Consider the following 21277-nt stretch of genomic DNA (forward strand, 5'->3'; position numbering starts at 1 on the left):
TCCCTCCCCAGGGGCCACCTGTACCGCTTGGCCAGGCAAAGCCACCTAGAAGACTTCCATCCACCGTGTAGGAGGTCTCCTGTCCCTTCTATGTCAGGCCTGCCTGGGAAGCTGATCCCTGCAACCTTGCAGGGCGTTCTCCGGCCAGCGAGAGGGTTGCACCCTCCTGCCAGGCTGCAGGTGGCCTGTTTCTGCCTTAAAGCGGTAAGAGTTCTTGAGTAATCTTGGTGTTTAATCACTCACTCATGTCCGACTCTTTGCAGCGCCAAGGACTGTAGCCCACCAGGCTCCTCTGTCCTTGGGGTTTTCCAGGCAAGAATATTGGAATGTGTAGCCATTTCCTCCTCCAGGGGATCTTCCTGACCCAGAGATCTTTCCAAATTAGACCCCACAAAGTCAGACTTCTGTTTTCAGCACTGCAAAGCCACTGTCCCCACAGTCACTGCAGGGCTTTGTCTGGGGCGATGGGAAAGCAGGATTTCAGAGGCATGTATGGGAGTAAGAACTGGCTGGCAAGCCCCTTCCAGACACCTCAGGTTCCTGCTGGGATGGAACCCTGCTCATTGTTTCCACTTGCAAATTTATTATTTTCTGAACTTTTCAGAAGAGATGGTGAATTGCGTAAAATGAAATAACAACTTTATAAATAACAGAATTTTTAAAAGAGCGCCCAGTTCCATAATGAATTTGCAGGACACAGACACAACGGAACCGTGTTACCTGGACACACAGGTAGAAAGACGAGGGGCCGGGGTGGCACGAAGTGGCAAAGTGACTGTGATGAATGTGGACTCTCACTCCTGTATTCAGCTCTGAATCTGTGCTGAGGGGTTAACAGAGGAAAATCTGCCAAGCAGCAGTTGCTTCATTTTGAGTGAACAGGAAGTCCCAGAGGGGGTCATTTTTTTTTTTTTTGAAAAGAAAAAGGATTTGCTAGCCCAAATTGTGGATCTCCTTTAACACAGACTAAGGCTCACGGTCTCCGAGCGATGTGCACGCTCTTCTAGACTCCCTCTGGTCCCGCCCAGAGTTAGTAGGAGCCGGCGAACACAGAGATGGACAGGACGTCATCAGCAGGCGCCGGAAGTGCTAGGACGTGCAGAGCGGGGAGAAAGGCGTGAACTCGGCATTGCGGGAATAGAGGTGAGCTGAGACCCTAAATCACACTTGGAACCCTGCACACCCCCTAACCTCAGACAGGCCACTTTCACAACTCAAGTCAGAACTGCCTCAGAGCCACGGCCAAGCCCCACGCCCACGAGCAAATGTAGATTCTGCTTCCGGGCCATTTGCTTCCCTGTGCAGATGGTAAAGAACCTGGTAAACCTGGTAAACCACTGGTAACCTTTACCAGTGGTAAAGAACCTGCCTGCCGATGCAGGAGACACAGGAGACATGGGTTTGATCCCTGGATTGGGAAGACCCCTGGAGGAGAAATGGCCAATTCGCTCCAGTGTTCTTGTCTGGAGAATCCTATGGACAGAGGAGCCTGGTGGGTTACAGTCCATGGGGTCACAAGAATAGGACACGACTGAGCACCCACAAGCAGGGATGCACCCGGACAGAGCTCTAGGCTGAAAAGTAAATCCCCAAATTCATGTCCACAGGGAATCCTAGAATGTGACTTTTCTAAAAATAGGGTCTTTGCAGATGTAAATAGCAACACTGAGCTCATCCTGAGTTACCCGAGTCCTAAATCCAGCATGAGGTGTTCGCTAACAGCTACCATGTGAAGACAGAGGCAGAGACTGGGGTGCTGTGTCTACAAGCCGAGGGAAACCAAAGGTCTTTGACCTTCTCCTCCCGCATGTCCCAACCCAGAAGGGTAGCATTTCCCTGTCTTGCCAGGTGGTAGCGATTGCCTGGACTCCACATTCCAAGATGACCCCACCCCAGAGCTACAGTAAAACTCCATGACCTCCCGCAGCATGCTGGCCCTATGTATGGGAAATTCAGGAATTTAGAACCCTTCCCTCTCCCAGCAATGCATGGCTTTCAGATCCGTCACTTGCTGGGGACTCACAAATCTTCTTTGCCAGTCAAGATTGAAAAACGGCTTTGTTTTCCTAGCTGGTATGCCTGGCCTTCCCTCGGAGCTCGAAAACCACTGCTTCAATAGGCGAGGAGCCTGAGAACAACAGGATTTATAGGTTATGAAAATATATTTTAAAATATTGTCCCCGTTCCATGGCGCGGGTGCTGGTGAGGCAGGCCCGGGGCTGTCTCCTGAGTCAGACAAAGTTTAAGACGCTTTCATTCCTGAGGTGGCTTGCTTTTGCACACTTTGTCTGTATTTGTCTGGGAACCACAACCCAGCAAGAGGGAAGGTCATGGTAAAGATGAACCAGGGGAAGGGGGGATGAGGGAGAGAGAGAATGGAGACTCCTCACAGCCCAGAAATATCTATAACCACAAAAAGCTCATGGCAAAGAAGAACCAGAGAAAGTGAAGATGAGGGAGACAGAGAGAAAGAGAGAGAAGAGACCCTGGAATGCCCAGAAATATATAAAACTATAAAAAAGAAATCTCATTATTGGTGGCTTGGATGGTAAAGAATCTCCCTGCAATGCGGGAGACTCAGGTTCCATCCCTGGGTCAGGAAGATCCCCTGGAGAAGGGAATGGCAACTCACTCCAGTATTCTTGCCTGGAAAATCCCATGGACAGAGGAGCTGCGGGCTACAGTCCATGGGGTCGAGAGGAGCTGCGGGCTACAGTCCATGGGGTCACAAAGAATCAGACACGACTGAGTGACTAACACACACATGAAAAACAACTGGACTGTCGGTTCTGAATCTGATGAGCAGCATCAAAAGGTTCCTGCCCTAGTTCTCTGCTTCTGCAAGGTTACCTTGGAGGAGGCCAGCCCTCACGTATAGAACCCTTGGAGACATCAGACAGCATTTGGTATGTTACTTCATCTACTATTTGTTTTTTAAATGATTTTTGGTGATGTTTACTCCTAAAGACTGTGTGGAATAATGTAATTGTTCATATATCATTGATTGTCCTCGCAGTAAATGAGGTTACATGATTTTTCAGTATCACAAGTAACAGGAAATTGGCGATGGACTGACTTGGGTCATAAAGGCATTTTGATGTCATTTTAAGACACTCAGCAGCAGTTCTGCCTTCTCTGAGTGAGAGTTTTTTAGTTCTCTAAAATATTACCAAGGTCTGATGGCCTCATGTTAGTGGAAATGCAGTGTCTTCCAGAGAGGATTTGGCGTTTGCAAAGTTCTCAGCCAGAGGGGGTTAAACTAGACAGAGTCGCCTGTCCCTTTCAACAACACAGGACCCCGGAAGGTCTGCGAATGTAATCTGCAGCCTCCCTTACAACCTCTGCTCGCTGCCAGCAGCGCGTCCTCACGCAGAAGCACCATCAGCCAGTTTCTTTGATTCTCGGAATTTAGAAAGCTAAAACTAAAAATATCCTTCGTCTGTTCAATATCCAAAGGGGGGCTCTTTTTTTACCTTTTCTCTTATACTCCAGGTTGTTGTCGTGGGAGTTAGTCAATAAGGAAAAGACATTTCTGGTGTCTGTGGTTCTGCAGATATCGCCAGCCTGGTTGGGCGCGTGCGTGAGCTTCTGGTTACCAAGACCAGCCACTTGTGAGCAGGGAGGACATGACTCTGATCGCCTGGGAAGCAGACTTGGATCCGTGGGGGGCACCTGGCGGTGTGGCCCTGTCTGTCCCCACTGCCCCCTCCGTACCCACAACCCCTGCCCTTGGCTGCCATTCCCTTTCCCATGGGAAAGCTGGGTCTTCAGAGGCTGGGGGAATTTCCTCCTGGGACAGCGAAGTCCCGGGAGCTTGGGCCGGAAGGATGCTGGCCGACGCTGGCCCAGCTGGCTTGTGGTCCTTCCGCACTCTTCTCTGCCATCTCCTCCCCTTCTGGAAGGTTCTTCCATGTTAAACAGGCCCTTGAGATGTTGCCCATTGACTCTGCCTCCAGGCTCCCACCCACGCTTCCCCTAGTGATGGGAGCCACTCTGGGACCCTCTGGGCCCCCCGATTGGGGTTAGTGCCTATGTCTTACCCAAACCTGGCACCGGAGAGGCTGACTGCCCCGGCCACTGTCGCGTTAAATCTTGTGTCCCCCGCTTGCCCCTGGGGTTGCTTTTCGGTCCACCCTTCCCTCCCGTCTCCTCCCCGGAGTCCCTATCGGCGCGGAGCCGCTCCTCCCCAGGAAGCCTAATTAATCGGTCCACCAATTAGTGGCAAAAAGCAAAGCCCGAATTTCAGGTTTGGTCTGTGTCTTCTTCGTCTGTGACCACGACTGGGAAAATCAGAGGCTGCCTGATCTGGAGCCCCCAGATGACAGAAACCTTTCCAGAGGGCTCTGGGCGACGTGACTCCTGTTTTGGCAGGCTGCCTGGCTCCCACAGCCATTCATGTTCCCTTCAAAAGCACTGCCTCTCCATCCCGGGGATGAACTTTCTAGTCGTCTTTGATGAAGACAGTTCTGACCTATAGGCAATCACCCGCTTTGTTCCGTAGAGCGTTTCTGAGGCAGGCGCCCACCGCGAGGTTAGTCAGCTGCTTTAGATCAAGACAACGGTCTTGATCTGGGGGCATCGCTGGGTGAGTGACCCAGACCCTGGTTCTGCTCAGTCATGTGTCACGGGGGTTAAAGAGGAATCACTGCGATCCAGCCAGGACTGGGATCCCGGAGAAGTCAAGTCCCGGAGGCCAGGATTTGGAAAGAAGCTGAAGGCTGACTCTGTGGCTGGCTTTGGGGGAGCTGCCCCTGTGTGTCCCACGGTATCCCTCATCCCGGGGTATCATTATTAAATGACAAGCCTGAATCAAGCAAGGCCAGGTGGTGCCTGCTGCCTGAAGGGGGTCCTACCTGAGCTGCATGCAGCTTTTCTTAAAGGTGCCTTGTGGACACACAGATTCCAATGGCTGCAGGAAGTTCGGTGTGTGAGATGGAAATCTCAACACATATCCCGACAAAGTGCCAGGGCTGCAGGGCAGTGGGCAGCCCCATTGCTACAACAAAAGCCAAGAGCAAGTAGCCAACTGGCTAGAGTTGGTTTCCAACAAAATGAAAACACAGCTTTTTCCCCCTAAATTGCTGGAGCTGGGTAAAGGTTATTTCTGGAATCCCACAGAAAGAATCAACAGTGTGTTAGATCTTCAGAAATCACCCAATAGTCATTTTAGTGCAGTGGGGTGTTGATGTATCACTTCCAGAGTTTTCTTCTAAGGGATCAGCCTGGGAAGAATAAAAGAGCTTTTCTGAATAACTTTGCCCAGATGTTTCTCTCTGGGGGTGCCCCGATCTGGGCTGGGTGAGTTGAATGTCAGAAGCCGATTTGATGGTTGGATTCCATAGGGAGAGGAACCGAGTTATTGCAACTTTATATGCATTCAGATGAAAGTAGGTAATAATAATGGCTTACTGTAAAATGAAAACAACACTAATGATTGTATTCATTAGCAAAATGATATTTGCTGGACTAGCATTAGCAGTTATCGAATTGCACGCAATAATAGGAATGTGAAATTAATTTCATTGAAGGAATTGAAGAATGATTTATTTACAGTGACTATCCATTCTCTGTGAAACTTCACTGACTCCATTAGAGAAATATATAGCTGTATCCTTCTTAGAATGTGCAGCTCAAAACTAAGAGTTCAAAATCTCATTATTTTATGTTTGTGTTAAAGCATACTTTAAAAAAATCTCCACCCCAGTGCCAATTCATTTGAGGATGTTTTGCAAAAATGTGGGACATGACAGTTTAGGTTTTGTGATGTTACTTTGATTAGTCCAGTAGCAGAATGCAGGCATTTTTATGTCGCTGGGATGTAATTGACAGAAAGCAAGCAAGTCCTGAGTGTATGGCAGTGGGTTTTGTATAACCATAAACTTGATCAAGATACAGAACATTCTAGAACTGCAAGAAAATTCCCACCCCTTTCAGTCAATACCTACAGCCCAAGGAACCACTACTCTGACTTCGACAGCCTGGATTCATCTGCCTACGTTCAGGCTTCATGGAATCACACTGTGCTCAGCATCTTGTTTCCAGCTCCTCCCTCCACACGACATTTTTGAGATTCGGACACACACCACGTATCAGTGGTTCATTCATTTTTATCATCTAATTTCAGTCTTTGTATCTTTTGCTTTGACTTGGCCTGAGATTGACTCTGACTAATTGCCACGGAGAAATTGACAGTGAACTTGGTTCACCTCTAGTAAGATCTGAGTTTGTGGCAGAAATAGCAGAGGACAGAAAGTTAGGAGACGTCACCCACCTGGGGGCAGGGACCTGAGCTAAGTCTCTTGGCTGCTCTAATCTTGGATGCCTATCTATGAACGACCAACAAGGATACTGCTGCTGCTGCTGTTAAGTTGCTTCAGTTGTGTCTGAGTCTGTGCGACCCCATAGACGGCAGCCCACCAGGCTCCGCCATCCCTGGGATTCTCCAGGCAAGAACACTGGAGTGGGTTGCCATTTCCTTCTCCAGTGCATGAAAGTGAAAAGTGAAAGTGAAGTCGCTCAGTCGTGTCCGACTCTTTGTGACCCCATGGACTGCAGCCCACCAGGCTCCTCCGTCCGTGGGAGTTTCCAGGCAAGAGTACTGTCCCAACAGCTTTGCAAGGCCCAGAGGCAGATGAACTAGGAAGGGGCCCTGGGGGCAGCCAGAGACGCTCTGAGGACACAGCATCAGGCAGTGTGTCACCCTGGGCCCTTCGGTGTCTAGGCTCTGCAATTATGTCCCGCACCTTATTCATCATATTTTTAAAAGCCAGATGTGTGGCAGAAACCAAGACAATATTGTAAAGCAATCATCCTCCAATTAAAAATAAATCAAAAAAATAGAAGAAAAAGAAAAAAAATAAAATTAATTCTCAAAGTTAAAAAAAAAAAACAGTTCTGAGCTCTGGTTGCAAAATCTAACTTTCGTTTCTTGCTACAAACACATGATTTTCAGCCTTCTAGTTTTGACACGTCGCACATACACACGAAGAGACCCCCCTGCCCCTTTCATTGATGTAGTTCTCCATCTCCTCAAAGAGCTTATTATTTTACAGAAGTTCTCTTGGGGGCATGAGCTGCAGCAGCCCTCTCTTCTGTATTTATTTATTAATTAGCTGGCTGAGTGGGAAATCACACCCTTTTCTTATTCATTGTTTTTTAAGGATTTGAGCTGATTATCTAAATAAACAGTGCCCTTAAAATTCTCCCTCAAGTAGAATTGCTAATCCCACCTTATATTTTTGCTAAAATAGTATAAGATTCATTCCCCCTGAATAGTCTCTCTTGTTCATTTCACCTTTCCAAGGACTGGCCAAGTCTGGGCATGGATTAAATACCCAAGTCCAATCTCATACCTTCAAGTGTCCCAGAGGAACATGCAAGAAATGAAGCCTGTTTGCTCCATGGTGAATAGGTGCTCACAGCTTTAAAGAATTGTCTTTCAAGTATTAGCTGCTTTCCAAAGCTGCTTCTAAGACAGAAAATAAAATTAAAAGTCTACCTGGTAAATTAGAAATCTTGAAGGCAAAATGACTTGAACACGAGTTCCTCAAAGTTTTCTCCCAGAAAACTGGAAGACGTTACAGTGGTGAAATACTACATAAGTGTGTGCTCAGTCGCATCCAATTCTTTGTGACCCTGTGGACTATACCCCGCCAGGCTCCTCTGTCCATGGAATTTCCCAGGCAAGAATACTAGAGTGGGTTGTCGTTTTCTTCTCAAAGGTATCTTCCTGACCCAGGGATCGAACCTGTGTCTCTTGCCTCTCCTGCAGGTAGATTCTTTACCATTGAGTTATCTGGGAGCCCAGTGAAATATTACATCTATCATCAAAATAAAGCAATGCCACTTACCACTAGCGCCACCTAGGAAGCTTTTTTGATACACAGCCTTCCCTATTTATGGCTTCCCTGGTGGCTCAGACGGTAAAGCGTCTGCCTACAATGCGGGAGACCCAGGTTCGATCCCTGGGTTGGGAAGATCCCCTGGAGCAGGAAATGGCAACCCACTGCAGTACTCTTGCCTGGAAAATCCCATGGACAGGGGAGCCTGGTGGGCTACAGTCCATGGGGTTGCAAAGAGTTGAATACGACTGAGTGACATCACTTTTCCCTATTTATAAAAATCTAAGGGAGGAGAAACTACCATCCAAAATGAGATCATGTGTGTTTGCTACAAAAAAGCAGTGCAGTCAGTTCTGCCTCGCAAACATTTGGGCGATTTCTCTTGAAAGACATCCTTTGGCAAAGCTCTGAGTACAGACAACAGCTAGGAGCCAGCAGGTGCATGGCATTGGATGACAGGAGACACAGCCACCAGACAGCGTAGGCAGAAACCAATGTGTGTGGTGCCCGCAGAGCAGGAGGACCTGACAAAGGAGAGAGCAGGTGTGGCCCCACCTCCTCTCACCTGCCCTGCGACCCAGCAGGTGAGGCAGAGCCCAGGTGAGACCCCACCTGCCATTGCTCTTTCCTGCCTGCGGGGGACTCTTCCTTAGGGTGGGTTCTGGCTGCTGTAGATCACACAAGTAACCAGAAAAGACAGGGAGTTTGGATGCCCCGGGACCTGTGAATAAATAAATCGTGCATTTATATTTATTAATTAGGATGAAAATCTGCTAAAATGACCTGATGACACTGGATGTAGTCACCTATTAGGCAGTGAAATGATGAGGAACTATTGAGTTCTGACCGAATATTGAATCATAATGTTCATCGCTCAATCATGTTCTACTCTTTGCCACTCCATGGACTGTAGCCCGCCAGCCTCCTCTGTTCATGGCAAGAATACTGGAGCAGGTAGCCGTTTCTTTCTCCAGAGGATCTTCTTGACCCAGGGATCGAACCCAGGTCTCCCGCTTTGCAGGCAGATTCTTTATCGCTGAGCCGCCAGGAAAGCCAATAACCTGATGATCCTATAACAAGTCCAAACAGAGAACCTGAATCCTGAGGCCTGACTTCCTTAAGAACCAGAGTCATCATCAATCCCCAGCCAAGTTGAGGGTCAGAAGAGGTGGCCCAACTGTCTCTATCAGATGCAGTGAGGTCTCTCCCTTCTATACTCTGCATGGCCAAGTCCACAAGCCCGGAGGTTTCCTGGCCAGGACACGAAGTCTCCCAGTGCCAGGTTCTGCTCTCTCCCCGTCCTCCTGGTTGTCATAAGCACCATTCTAGAAGCCATCACTGAGAACCGATTTCTGAGACGTCATCAACAACACACCTCTTTCATCTGCTGCAGCAACAGGAAAGCTCATCCAGTGAAATGAGAGCCACCGGCCTGACTCTCCACCCGCAGTCCAGCCCCAGCCTCATCCTTCCGAGACCTGACTACATTGTCCTGCTCTTGGTGGCTGGATCTGCCAGTTTGTGTCTGCATTTCTAGGTTAGAGCTGGGAACCTGAGCAAACGTCCAGCTTCTGGAAGTCTGCCTTTGATAACGCACCCAGCCTGGCCAGAGGAGGAGATTCTAGGGTCATCACTAGAAGCCTTTTTTCATGCACCACAAAATTCAAGTCAAGATTTGGGCTTCCATGATCAGATGCCTGCCCCGGCAGCATCAAAGCCATGGGCACTTGGTGGCAGCATCAAAGCCATGGGCACTTGGTAACCTCCAGGTCAATCCTGAAATGCCAAGGCAGTCTTGCCCCCAGATAGCTGCGTTCACCAGGCATTTCCATCGAGCTGCAGGTACTGGTTTTACCCTTTATTACAGCACATGGATAATAGAGGCATAAAAGCACAATCTTAGGAAGGAATGGATCACACCAATGACTGAGAAACAGTTCCATTTCTCCTGAAATGCTGAATCTCTAAATGCCAAAGGAATAGACTTGTGTAACCTTCTCTGCCCTCACAAAGTTACACAACACAGTTAAAAGACCGTAAGATTTTAACGGAAAACAAGGCAGGAACTGTTACAAGAATTCCCTTATTGGGAGCTGAGACCCCGGATGCACCCACAGCCTCACCCGGGCCTCTGTTTCCGAGGAGGTTTGGGGTGACCCTCTCCCTGGGCCCCGCGGGCTGCTGTCACTTCCCCTTTGTCTCTGTTGTCACTAACTTTGCTTAATGGCCCTGTTCTCTGGGACTTACATTCCTCCAGCGGAGAAACAGGCCTGGCTCTCTGAGGCTGGAGTTGGGGGAATTTGCTCTCTGGCCGAGACCCCAGGGTGTGGGGGGCCGGGGCACGCGTGCTGTGAGGGGACCGCATGTTCTGTACATTTTTTTTCTAAATGGATGTTCAATATTTTAAGTGGCACATCAGTGACTCTGGGGTACGCTTATCCAGTTCACTCCATCAGCTTCAATAAATGCCAAATTAAAAAGAGAGGAAAAAATAAAAAGAGAAAGAAGGAAATAGCATGTGCTTGTGTGTGTGTGAGAGAGAGAGAGAGAGAGAGAGGAAGAGAGTTCAAACTTCTGAATGAAAAACAAAAGGCATCAACCGGTCAGGGCTAGAGGAGGCACCCTATGAAGAAAGACCAGGCGCACTTCGGCTAAATGCTGACCTTTAACCGCCTCCAGCCACCGACGCCCCAGGAAGGGGCTTCTCCCCTCCTGCCCTTGGCTTTGCCTTCGTATTTTCTGTGTCTTTTTGGTGAGCAGAGTGACGACCCAGGGGTCATCATCCTACCCTGAAATCCCACTGCTTTACAGGACATAGGGAGAGGAGTTTGCAGAGACGGTGAAGTGACCGATGTGGTGATGAGGGGTAATTCTGGGTGACCTGGGTGGGCCCACTGTAATCACAAATGTCCTCACAAAGCGAAGGAGGCTGGAGGGTCAGGGCGAGAGCTGTGAGGACTGAAGCAGAGGACGGAGTGACGTGGGGCCACCCGCCAAGGAATGCAGGCGGCTTCTAGAGGCTGAAAAAGGCGATGGGAAGGACTCTGCCCGGAAGCTTCCAGAAGGAAAGTTGCCCAACCCACACTGTGACTTCAGCCCCGTGAAACTGATCTCAAAATTCTGACCTTCAGAACAGTAAGAGAGTATTTGTGTGCTGCTTTAAGCCTGTAGATAATATTAACGAATATTCCAGAAGCCCAAGGAATGTCCCATCTTGGCTCAGAGAACACAAACACATAAGTGTGAATAAGACTGATTCGAGAGGAGACCCAGCAACAGAAGCAAGATCCCAGTTATTAAAGCCAAAGCCCACAGGTGGAGACGGGGCTCAGGGTTTGCCTTGGGGGAGGGGTGGGGGAGGGACTGCAGCTATGCTCCTCAGAACACACAGGGTCCCCTCCCCCACCCGTCCCCCCATGAGCACCCCAGCTGCAGCAGGTGCACCCACCCGGTCCTCTCTCCACCCTGCACAGGCTTGGAAGTCCCACTGCCCACAGCGACAGAGGCAGGTCCAGGTCCTGGAAATGTCCGAATGCACAGGGCTGCCTGGGTTCCACCCGCAATTCAGATCCATCAGACATTTCTAAATGGAATCTCTGAGCAGGGTGGGCTTCCCCACATCCAAGGCCAAACCAGCTCTTGTCCACCCACATTCTCAGAGGAAATCCGCCCCCCCATCTGTCAGGAGGGAAGAAAGGAAGGTCAGTTCATGGAGTTCATCATGCAGGGACCCCTGTCATGACTATAAGACGAGTCGGGATCCGCACACAGGACGGACCAGCCAGGCCGGCTGGCTCCATCCACCAGGCATCACGTCCCACCTGAGAGCCGGAAGCGGATGGGGGAGAACGGTGAGAACAGGCTTCTGCTAGTTTCCAGGACCCAGCATACTCACCGTTGCTCTGCTCAGAGCAGTTCTGAGACACCTTGAAGGGAAGTGAACTGTTAGTCGCTCAGTTGTGTCCAACTCTTGGCCATCGCATGAACTGTAGCCCGCCAGGCTCCTCTGTCCATGGGATCCTGCAGGCAAGAATACTGGCCTGGGTAGCCATTCCTTTCTCCGGGGGACCTTCCCGACCCAGGGACCGAACCTAGGTCTCCTGCACTGCAGGCAGATTCTTTACCCTCTGAGCCACCAGGGAAGCTCTCTAACAACCCTGCACTGCTGCATTCCACCGTGTCTTCTCTTTCTCCCCACAAGCCTCTGAACCATTTCTTGGTGTTGGCCTCCATATCGCCTGCTCTCCCCATGGCTCTTCTTGATGGAGGCACCTGGGGTCGCCTCTTCCTCCATGATCTGTCTGAAGCTCAGCCAACAGTGTGGATTTTGCCTCCTACTTTGGGACCCAGGGAGGCTGGGGACAGGATGGCTTCATGCCTGGGCCCCTGGTCGTGTTGCCGTCTAGCTGGGAAGCCCAGGTCCACAGAACAGCGTCTGCAGTGACCGAGACGGGGGGGAGATGCAGAGCAAGTGGGAGGCCCCACAGGGAGGGCGGGGGACAGAGGGGGTGCTGGTGTTGAAAATGAAATGTGCTTGTTTGGTCTCCAGTCTGTCCCAGTTCATCGTCAGAGTAAAACCACGACCTCAGCAAGTATGCAGCCTCCTGCCCCAAGTGGACCAAGAGTCAGGAGAGACGGTCACACCCTAGACGACCTTGGGCAGGAAAGCCCGAAGCAGCCACCTTCAGCTCCCCCAGCTCAGATGCCCGCAGCGCTCCAGGGCAGGAAGTCTGCATCCGCCAGCCTCAGCTTGGAGGGGTCAGCAGTGGGCCCCCCAGGAGAACAGAGCCAGGACCCAGCAGGCCGGCTGTTGGCTCCAGACCCGCCACAGAGGCTCATTTGACAACATTATCAGTTCCTCTCCTCCAGCGTGGGCGACGCTGAGAGCAAGTTCTGCAGGAGGCGAGCATCCACCGTGGGGCCCACTCTGCACACCGGGCATAGGCAGGAGCATTTACCATTCACCCTTTGATGTTTTCCAAATGGCCTGCACAGCGGCTGTCAGCACGAGGAATTATTTTATTACATTTTCAGATGTAACCGGGAAAGCTCGTTTGGAGCCACCGTTTGGATGTTAAAACAGCATAGGCTGATTTTCCGTAACTGGGAACAAATTGATCCCAGCGAACACAGCAAGAGGAAGTGCCTTGGGCACAGGCCGGCCAGCCAGGGAGGGTGGTCGTCATGGCTGGGCCCGGGCGGGGTGGGGGGGTGGGCAGGAGCAGCCCTCCCCACCACTGTCCCGGCCTCTCCCCTTTATGGACGAGGGTCCAGGCGGGGCACGACTTGGCTGCAGAGGCAGGAAGAGGGGACGTGTAGAGAACGAACGTGTAGAGAACGGCAGTTCCTCCATCTTGCTGCGTGGAGCCAGGGCCTGGGTTTCTATAGCGACGGCCAAATATTTGGGTTGAAAGGCAGCCCTGTTTAGCCCTCTGAGAATGAGTTGTGTAAGTCATGGTTCACCTTCTCAGCTCATCACTGAAAGAAGCCCCTCGACCCTCCGCAAACACAGCTCTGAGCATTTAATGGGAAAAGGCCGAGTGGGAGACCGGAGGCCATGCAATCAGTGTGTGTGCGCAGGCATGTGTGTGGGTTTGTGTGCAGGGGCCACGTGTGCAAACGCACCAAGGTATATGTGACCACATATGTTTGTGAGTTCACATGCGTGTACGTAGCATCTGTGTCCATGTGAACTTGGCCACGCGTCTCTGCATGTTGGCCTGTGTGCATTCCTGGGTTGGCACATGCGCTCGGCAACCCGAGCAGGGGAGAAACTGACGCTGCCGCCACATCAGGCCATTGTTTACGCGGGAGAGTGAGAGGCAGAGCCCCTGAGCTGTGCCTCCCGCGCAGAAGATGCACAGGAGGGCCCAGAAGCCGGGAGTCTGGCCCACATGTAAGCTCGGCGTGAAGCTCCACGCATGAAAGGACAGGCATGGAAGCCACGCCCGCGCCCAACCAAACCCAGAGGAGGAACTGGGAGACGGTTAACAAACCCCACAGCCCCGAGGACATTGTCTTACCCAACAGCTCAGCACAGAAGGGAGTTTAATTCTCGCCTCCTTGAAACACAGGAGAGCAGGAAACTTGCCAGCAAGGTCCTGAAGGGAAGAGGAAGGAATGCATAAACCGTAATTACCAGAAGGAGGATGTGCACACTGCGCTTTGCTAAACTCACAGTTGACTAGAAGAATCAAAAGAGCCGCCTAAGGTAAACAAGTGTACGTTTGAGGTGTGAATTTAACTGCCAAAAATCAAATGGGAGATTAGAGCGGACAATTTAGTCGTCGGAGAGCTTACGTTTTCAAGGAAAGCTTTCTGAGCAAGAATGACCAGTGAGAATCAAAGTCAAGGGGAGACGCACGAAAGTGTGGCTTTGGGGTTGTGCTCCTTCTCGGAAGGAAGGAGGGTCTCCGCTGCAGAGCAGGAAGTGAGGAGGGGTCTCCTCACCGGAGGACATCTTTCCATATTGAATCCACCTCATGGACCACCTTCGCCAACAGAAAATGTCTCAATGAGACTCATCTCGATTCTGGGCTTGTCACGACGGCCTGAAAGCTAGACATAAATTATCAAAATACCCTTTGAACACTGGTCCATTAGAAGCTTCAAAGAGAATCTGGAATGTCATGGAAGAGCGGGAAATTAACTAAGACCAGGGCGGGTGGAGCGCAGGCTGGATCCTCGCCCCGCTTGACTTACACGCTTAATCATGCGCTTAGTGAGAGGCAGGCGCATCTCGCCCAGACGAGATGAAGGGCTGTTTTGTGAACATGAGTTTGAGATGCAGACCTGCGCCTCCTACCAGGTCCTCGGGGGACCGAGTGCTCGTCTCTAAATAGACGGAGGGTGTTTTCTCCTTCGGATCCTGACCCTGCCTCCTGCTGTCCGTGGAACCTGCATCTGTGTGCATGGATGGACGGGGAGGCCCGTGGAGCTGGGCCCGCCCCACCTGCAGCTCCGGCGAATTTGCATGAAGTGGATTACTGATTGATGGCCGGTCTCCCTGCAGAGCGCTCTTCCACTTGGCGAGCTCATTCCTTCTCTAGGCCGGAGGTGCGCGCAGAGGGACGGGAAAAGTGCAGGGAAATTGGCTCCTGGTCCTGCAATTTCCTGCCGGGGCTGGCAGGCGCGATGGCTTCGGGCGACCCTCCAGGCAGCGCAGTCTCTCTGGGAAGGTGTTGGTGACCTCAGGGTGAGTCTAGGGGGCTGCGGATGAGGTGAGAGGCTCGGAAGTAGGAAGCGGAGTTGGGCTGGCAGCTTCCCTGAAAGAGAAGGGGCAGGGATGCAGAGGCCTGACTGTAAATGTACAGAAACCACGGATTACTCTGTGGAAGATTTTCGCTTCTGGTTTTTCCCCTCTTCACCACTGCCGATGGGGTGACAACTGGCTCAGCTGCTGCTTGGCTCTCTGTGGCCAGATGCACTGGACTAAAACGCAGAGCAGACGGCAGGCAGACCTAGGACTTGGTGACCCGAAGGGCAGTGACTGAACGCGGGGAGAAGCCAGAACCGTGATCCAGGGCCTCTCTGGCCTCCCATTCCCCTCACTCATTCCCAAGTCACCAAGCCAAGTTCTTGACCCATGTCAGACACTGGCTGATGTGGTGATAAACCCCCCGGATTCATGCAGATGTCTATGGTGAGTCCAATTCTCAATTTGATGAAGGACGCAGTGCAGAGGCTGCAGACAAAGTCTGCGAACACCCAGTGGACCACTGCCCAGCAGCTACCATGGATCTCAGAGCACAAGGGGACGTGAACTGAATACTCCTAGGTTCGGATACAAACCATCATCCCTGTCCTTGTCATTGTTATTACCAACTTGCAAGCTGTCTTTTCCTGGGTTCCTGGAGTATTTGTTGTTGTTGAGTCACTCAGTCATGTCTGACTCTTTTCAACCTCAAGCCTAGCTCCCCGCCAGGCTACTCTGTCCGTGGGATTTTCCAGGCAAGAATGCTGGAGTGGGATGCCATTTTCCTCCCTCAGGGGATCTTCCCCATCCAGGGTCTAACCCACGTGTCTTGAGTCTCCCGCATTGGCAGGTGGATTCTTTACCGCCTAGCTACCAGGGAAGCCCTTCATGGAGTATAGTTTAGAATTTATAAAAAATAAAAGATAATAGTGACCGATAACCAGAAAGTTGTATGTATTGACTAGCTTCCAGCATTAGTGAATAAGGGAAAGTTAAGAATATTAAGCATTCTAGTTAACACTGTGAGTTACGACAATATTAGATAATGTATCTCATATAATATACATGAGTATATTCCCCTCATGAATTAGAGCATAGTAAATTATGACAGCAAATTGCACGTTGCAGTAAACGGTTACTAAGCTTAAGTGCACCATTCTATGATGACCCAGAGAGCCATTCAAGACTTGGAGTTGAAGACTAAAAACAGAAAGAAACCAAGACTTGGAGAGGCTCTGGTAGAGAAAACCTTTCTAAAAACAATTAGGCAACAGTTAACAGGAGTCTCATCTTTTGATACAATAATTTGTTTCATCTCTAGGGATCTTGCCTAGGGAAATAATAAAAAGTATGGACCAGGTAGCATAAAGATTTAACAGCATCATTTATAATAGTGAAAAGTGAGAAATAACTTACAGTCAACCACCCGTTACGTCTACTAAGTGGGATACTATACAGACACTAAAAACCATGCTTCCACAAGATTCTTATTGTTTAATATAGTTGTGTTCACAATATAATAGTGAGCATGCGATGAAATTACTGCATGTGGAGTGTAGTCCCAGTTTTGTTATGTAAATAGACAACAAGGCTGTTTGTCTATGCGCATGTGTATGTGTGCTTTCTTTATCACAATTTGTGTATTTCTCAAATGTTTATGATAATCACATATTATTTATGGAAAATAGTTCTCAAGGTGTTATTGCTTTTTATTTTTAGAATTTTTGCTTTAGGCATGAAATATTTCAAACAAAAGAAAACAGAAAATAAAGATCTTCACATTCACATCTCCCAAGTTTAACATGGATTATCTTATTTAACCAGAAATATAAGGATGATTTAATTTTATCAAAACTGTAAATACTATTCACTTCACAAGTTACAGGAGAATATCTCTGTCTATCTGTCTACCCATCTCACTAGAAACAGACTAAAAAATTCAACAAAATTCCACACTCACTCCAGATTCAAAAAGGCAAACTTATAATAAATTAAGAACTAAATGCCATATAGCCAAAATTTGACACCAAAATTAATACTCGAGCCTGAGCAGTTACTCTGCAGTCTTGCCTTGGCATTGACTTGATAGAGAATCCTTTTGCAGTTAAAGTTCAACATCCTGAAAGAGATTAAGTAGCTTGTCCAGTTTCTTTATCAGTATGCTCAGTGGCTCAGTCATATCCAACTCTGAGGCCTGATCGACTGTAGCTCCCCAGGCTCCTCTGTCCATAGGATTCTCCAGGAAAGAATATTGGAGTGGGTTGCCATTTCCTACTCCAAGGAATCTTCCCAACCCAGGGATCGAAGCCTCTTCTCTTGCATGTTCTGCATCGGCAGGCGGATTCTTTACCGCTAGCGCCACCTGTATAGAACAAACAGTAACCCCTCCTGCAGTGGCATGGATAATGCCCACATGATGGAGGGCAGGACAGAGATTCTGTCTTGCGGCTGCTGGATTCTGGCACTGAGAATGCTGCCAGGTACAGAGAAGGTGCTCAATTCAAATGTGTGACCTGAGACATTTGTTCCTTCCATCGAGGATGAGGCTGGTGACTTTAATTTGTTCATTGTGCACTAACTGAGTGCCCCCTCTGCTCCAGACACTGTAACAAGTATTGAGATGCTTTAGTTTTTCATAAACCATCTACCCTACTAAAAACATAACGAGTCATATCAAACTGTTCTGAAAATATCAGTGTAATAGACAAAATGAAAAACAGAAAGAAAGGGATAAAGTTACTGTCATTGGCAAATAATGATTATGTTCCCGAAAGAGCGAAGAAAAGCAACTGTTAATACCAATAGAAGCAATAAGAGAATTTCATTCAAAACTAATGGAAACTGCCATATAAAAACAGTAGCTTCCCTATATGTGAAAAATTATCAGATAGGAAATCAAATGAGAAGGAAACAATTTCCTTCTTGCTCAATATTAGCAAGAAAGTTAGCAACAAAAGAAACTTCAACTGAGAGACGTAAAAAGTCTTGAATAAGTTTAAACACATATTTTGTACTTTGCTAGAAAGATTCAATATTATAAGGTTATCAGTGCTCCCCAATTTAATCTATAAATACATTGCAACCCTAGTCAAGACACTAATGAGATTTTTTGGGGGGGGTAATGAATTATTACAATGAGCATTTAAAAAGGCTAAAATACAGAAAGAGTTTGAGAAATCCTCAAAAAAAAAAAAAATTCTGTGTACCAACCTTCACAGATAGTAATATGCATTTGAAAACTGCAAAAAATTAAAGCAGCCAGGTACCGACTGAGAAATAGGTGGTGAAATTAGGAGGAGAGATTTTAGAAAGACCAAGTGTAAACAAGCTACAGCTGGGATTTTAAATGTGGTAAAGGTGGCATTTTAAATCCATAAGGAAAAGATCAAAGATCAGACATTCAGAATTCCTACCTCTTCTTTTTCACCAGAATTATTTCCAGATAAATCACAGATTAGAATGTGATAATGAATGCATAAAACTATTAGAAGAAAAGAAATGGAGAGCAGGAATTCTTAGCAAAACACAAAATCCAGAACCCAAAGAAGGCAAGTTCAATCTATTTTACCTATTTAACCATATATTTAATAATATAAAATCTCAAACATTGTATCATCAATCAAGTAAAAAATCTGGAGAGAAGATATTCAATTAAGAAATACTTTGTAATATGAATGGTAGAGTTCCATACAAGTTATCAGAAAAAAAAGGGAGATAATTCACTAGAAAACTGAGCATAGGCTACAAGTAGAGAGGTAAATAAATACACGTGGCCAGCTAAATCTGACAAGACTCAATTTATAATTAAAGAAATGCAAATTGAAGCAGTATTTAGAGAGCGATTATTCACCTATCAAGGCCAGGGGCTGAGAACTAGGCTCTCTACAATGCCCGCACTGATAGGATTATGAGAATGGGATCGTAAAATAGGATTATTATTCTCAAATGAAATTAACCCATCAGTTCCACTTCAGGGAATTTATTCTACAGATAAAATTCACAAAGACATATAGACATGGATGTTCAGGCAGCAAAAATTTGAAAAAGCCTGAAGGCTGAGTGCATTGTGCTGAATGTATCCACTCTTCTCTAGGGCCTGTAAGTAGGAGGAGAAGCCACGTTAACTGGCCTGCAAAGACCCCCCAGTTCATGTCAGATAAAAATTCAAGTTTCTAGTAATGCTATGGCTTGATCACATGCTTTTATATCTCCGAAAAGAATCTGTATGTGTGTGTTTAAGTAAATAAAATTTCTGGGAGTTTACTTGAAAAATAGAATAATGAATAGTGGTTAAATGTACAGGGCGGAACTGGAGCTGTCAAGACCTAAGGAGTCTTTCTTTTTTTGTTGTTTGGTTCAGGTTAACTTTTAACCAGGTCCGGGTATTACTTTTATCATATAAAATAGTAATGAGTCAATTCTCAAACTTGAAGACAGAACTTTAAAAAGATAGATTTATGAAAGCCTCGAAGAAAAAAATGATCTTGGGAATGCCGTGTCTTTAATTAAAAGCATGCTTGTGCTCCCAACCCTTTAGCGTTTCCTGTTCAGCTCTGATTCTTATTTTCAAATGTCTTTCTTTATCTCTCTCCACCTTGAAGTGGACATTCTGCATGCTTCCTTCTGAGCACCCTGCAGTAGATTATATTTCATTTCCTGATTCTCTTGAGATAGAGACCCCAGCCACAGAGCGGAAAGCAGCCAGGCGAGGAGGCCTGGGCCAGGACAGTCAGCGTGGTTCTGGCCTCCAGCCTCTGTGCCCTCACGAGCTTATCAGTGTTTCCAGATACACACTGTCTCTGGGAAATGTCTGATCTCACCTCACCGTTTCTGCCCTCGGTTTATTCACATTAACCCACAGTGGGTGCTGGCTTACCCCGGACTCAGACAAATGTGTGCAGACAGACAGACAGACAGACAGAGACAGCTCTTGAATGAATTTACCCCAGAACACTCAATTCAAAAATCTAGAAAGAAGCTAAGTCTATGCCAGCCTACATGTAAGTCTTGTGTTTTATGCTTTACTGTTGCTTTTGTTTTGAACTTTGTATCCTGATCGTCTACAAATTGAGCATGGATAGTTTTCATCAGGGTTGGCCACGGTGTAGAAGAGGTTGTCACCTATGAAGACCGCTTGGTCCTGCACGTCTCTGTTTGAAGTCCTTCTAAAAAGAACACACAAAAGTCAGTTTTCATTCTGATTCTTCTGCAAAGTGATTCTGCAGCTCCTTCTATAAACAGTCCATCCCACTTTATTTTCAGGGTCTTTACATGTGGTTAGGGACATAGGAACAATTCAGAGCTCACTATCCAAGAATCCTGTCATTGACAAACGCTGGAGGTCAAACAAAAATCACTCTCCAAATAATAAAATAACGGATGCATTTGTGACTATTTATGATCACAGTTTCTTTCCCAACAAAACCAACAGAATCTTAGCACATCTTCTTTGTTAGAATACAGGTCACTATAGACACAGGCTTAGTTTGAAATGTGTGCAGAATAATAATTTTTATCATCGTTACCAAAATTTTGGGATTTGGGTTCTCCAGTGTCCTTCTTACCTATCCCAAAAAGACTTTGCAGTTGCCAAAACTTGCATTTCCTCTTCACTGAGCTATTGAGAAGCAGCTCTAAAGCTGCCTTTTCCTGTTTTCCTCTACACAAATATTGCAAGGATTTTATCGTCTTCCCCATTTAGTACAAAAAAAAGGAACTAGAGTGGGAAAGATTGAGCACTCTAAATTTTAGCATAAATGTCAAGGTGAAAAGAAAGGCAAACCCTAAAAAATACTCCCTGATAAAGCCTGCGAAGACTCTTGTTTTATTTCAATGACAACCTATACTTCCAAGTCAAGTTTCAAACCATAAACGATTGATGCCATCTTAAATACGAAGTCGCTTAAACACGTTGCCAGAGAATAAACCATTCACAACATTTAATTTGGCCTCTAAACCTGAACAGCCTTCCTAAAGTTCTGGATTAACCACAGTGCTGTATTGCTCCTGCCAAGGACAGACACACAGTAAAATGCATTTTTAATTGATTCTTTGTCCCTTTTTTATCATTATTTCTGAGACTCCAGGAAGAACAAGGAATTGGGTGATTCACAAGAGAGAAGAAAGGAAAGCAGCTATGAAGACACAATTATGCATCCACACACTGTCTGAGTCTTCAGATATCCAGCTGAAAAGTGATGAATTCCTTTAAATTGTTTAATATTTCTCAAAATCTAAATCA

The 21277-nt window shown here is 47.5% G+C and overlaps 1 long non-coding RNA gene and 1 other non-coding gene across 4 annotated transcripts; both read left to right on the forward strand.

Moving 5' to 3' along the window:
• The first annotated feature begins 1082 nt into the window (after nucleotides 1-1082).
• LOC145539338 (uncharacterized) lies at nucleotides 1083-16636 on the forward strand. 3 transcript variants are annotated; one of them, XR_014077727.1, is made up of 2 exons: nucleotides 1083-1143; nucleotides 8603-10339. It is a non-coding gene; the product is annotated as an uncharacterized LOC145539338 (long non-coding RNA). The 3 variants fall into 3 exon arrangements; XR_014077729.1 differs by lacking the exon at nucleotides 8603-10339 and adding an exon at nucleotides 12391-16636 and having other exon boundaries at nucleotides 1086-1143; XR_014077728.1 differs by lacking the exon at nucleotides 8603-10339 and adding an exon at nucleotides 2071-6889 and having other exon boundaries at nucleotides 1093-1143.
• Nucleotides 7905-7976, forward strand: TRNAC-ACA (transfer RNA cysteine (anticodon ACA)). The gene has a single exon. It is a non-coding gene; the product is annotated as a tRNA-Cys (tRNA).
• Nucleotides 16637-21277: the final 4641 nt, after the last annotated feature.

Source organism: Giraffa tippelskirchi, chromosome 2 (assembly GCF_054371585.1).
Source record: "Giraffa tippelskirchi isolate mGirTip1 chromosome 2, T2T-mGirTip1v1.2.pri, whole genome shotgun sequence".
Taxonomy (NCBI): domain Eukaryota; kingdom Metazoa; phylum Chordata; class Mammalia; order Artiodactyla; family Giraffidae; genus Giraffa; species Giraffa tippelskirchi.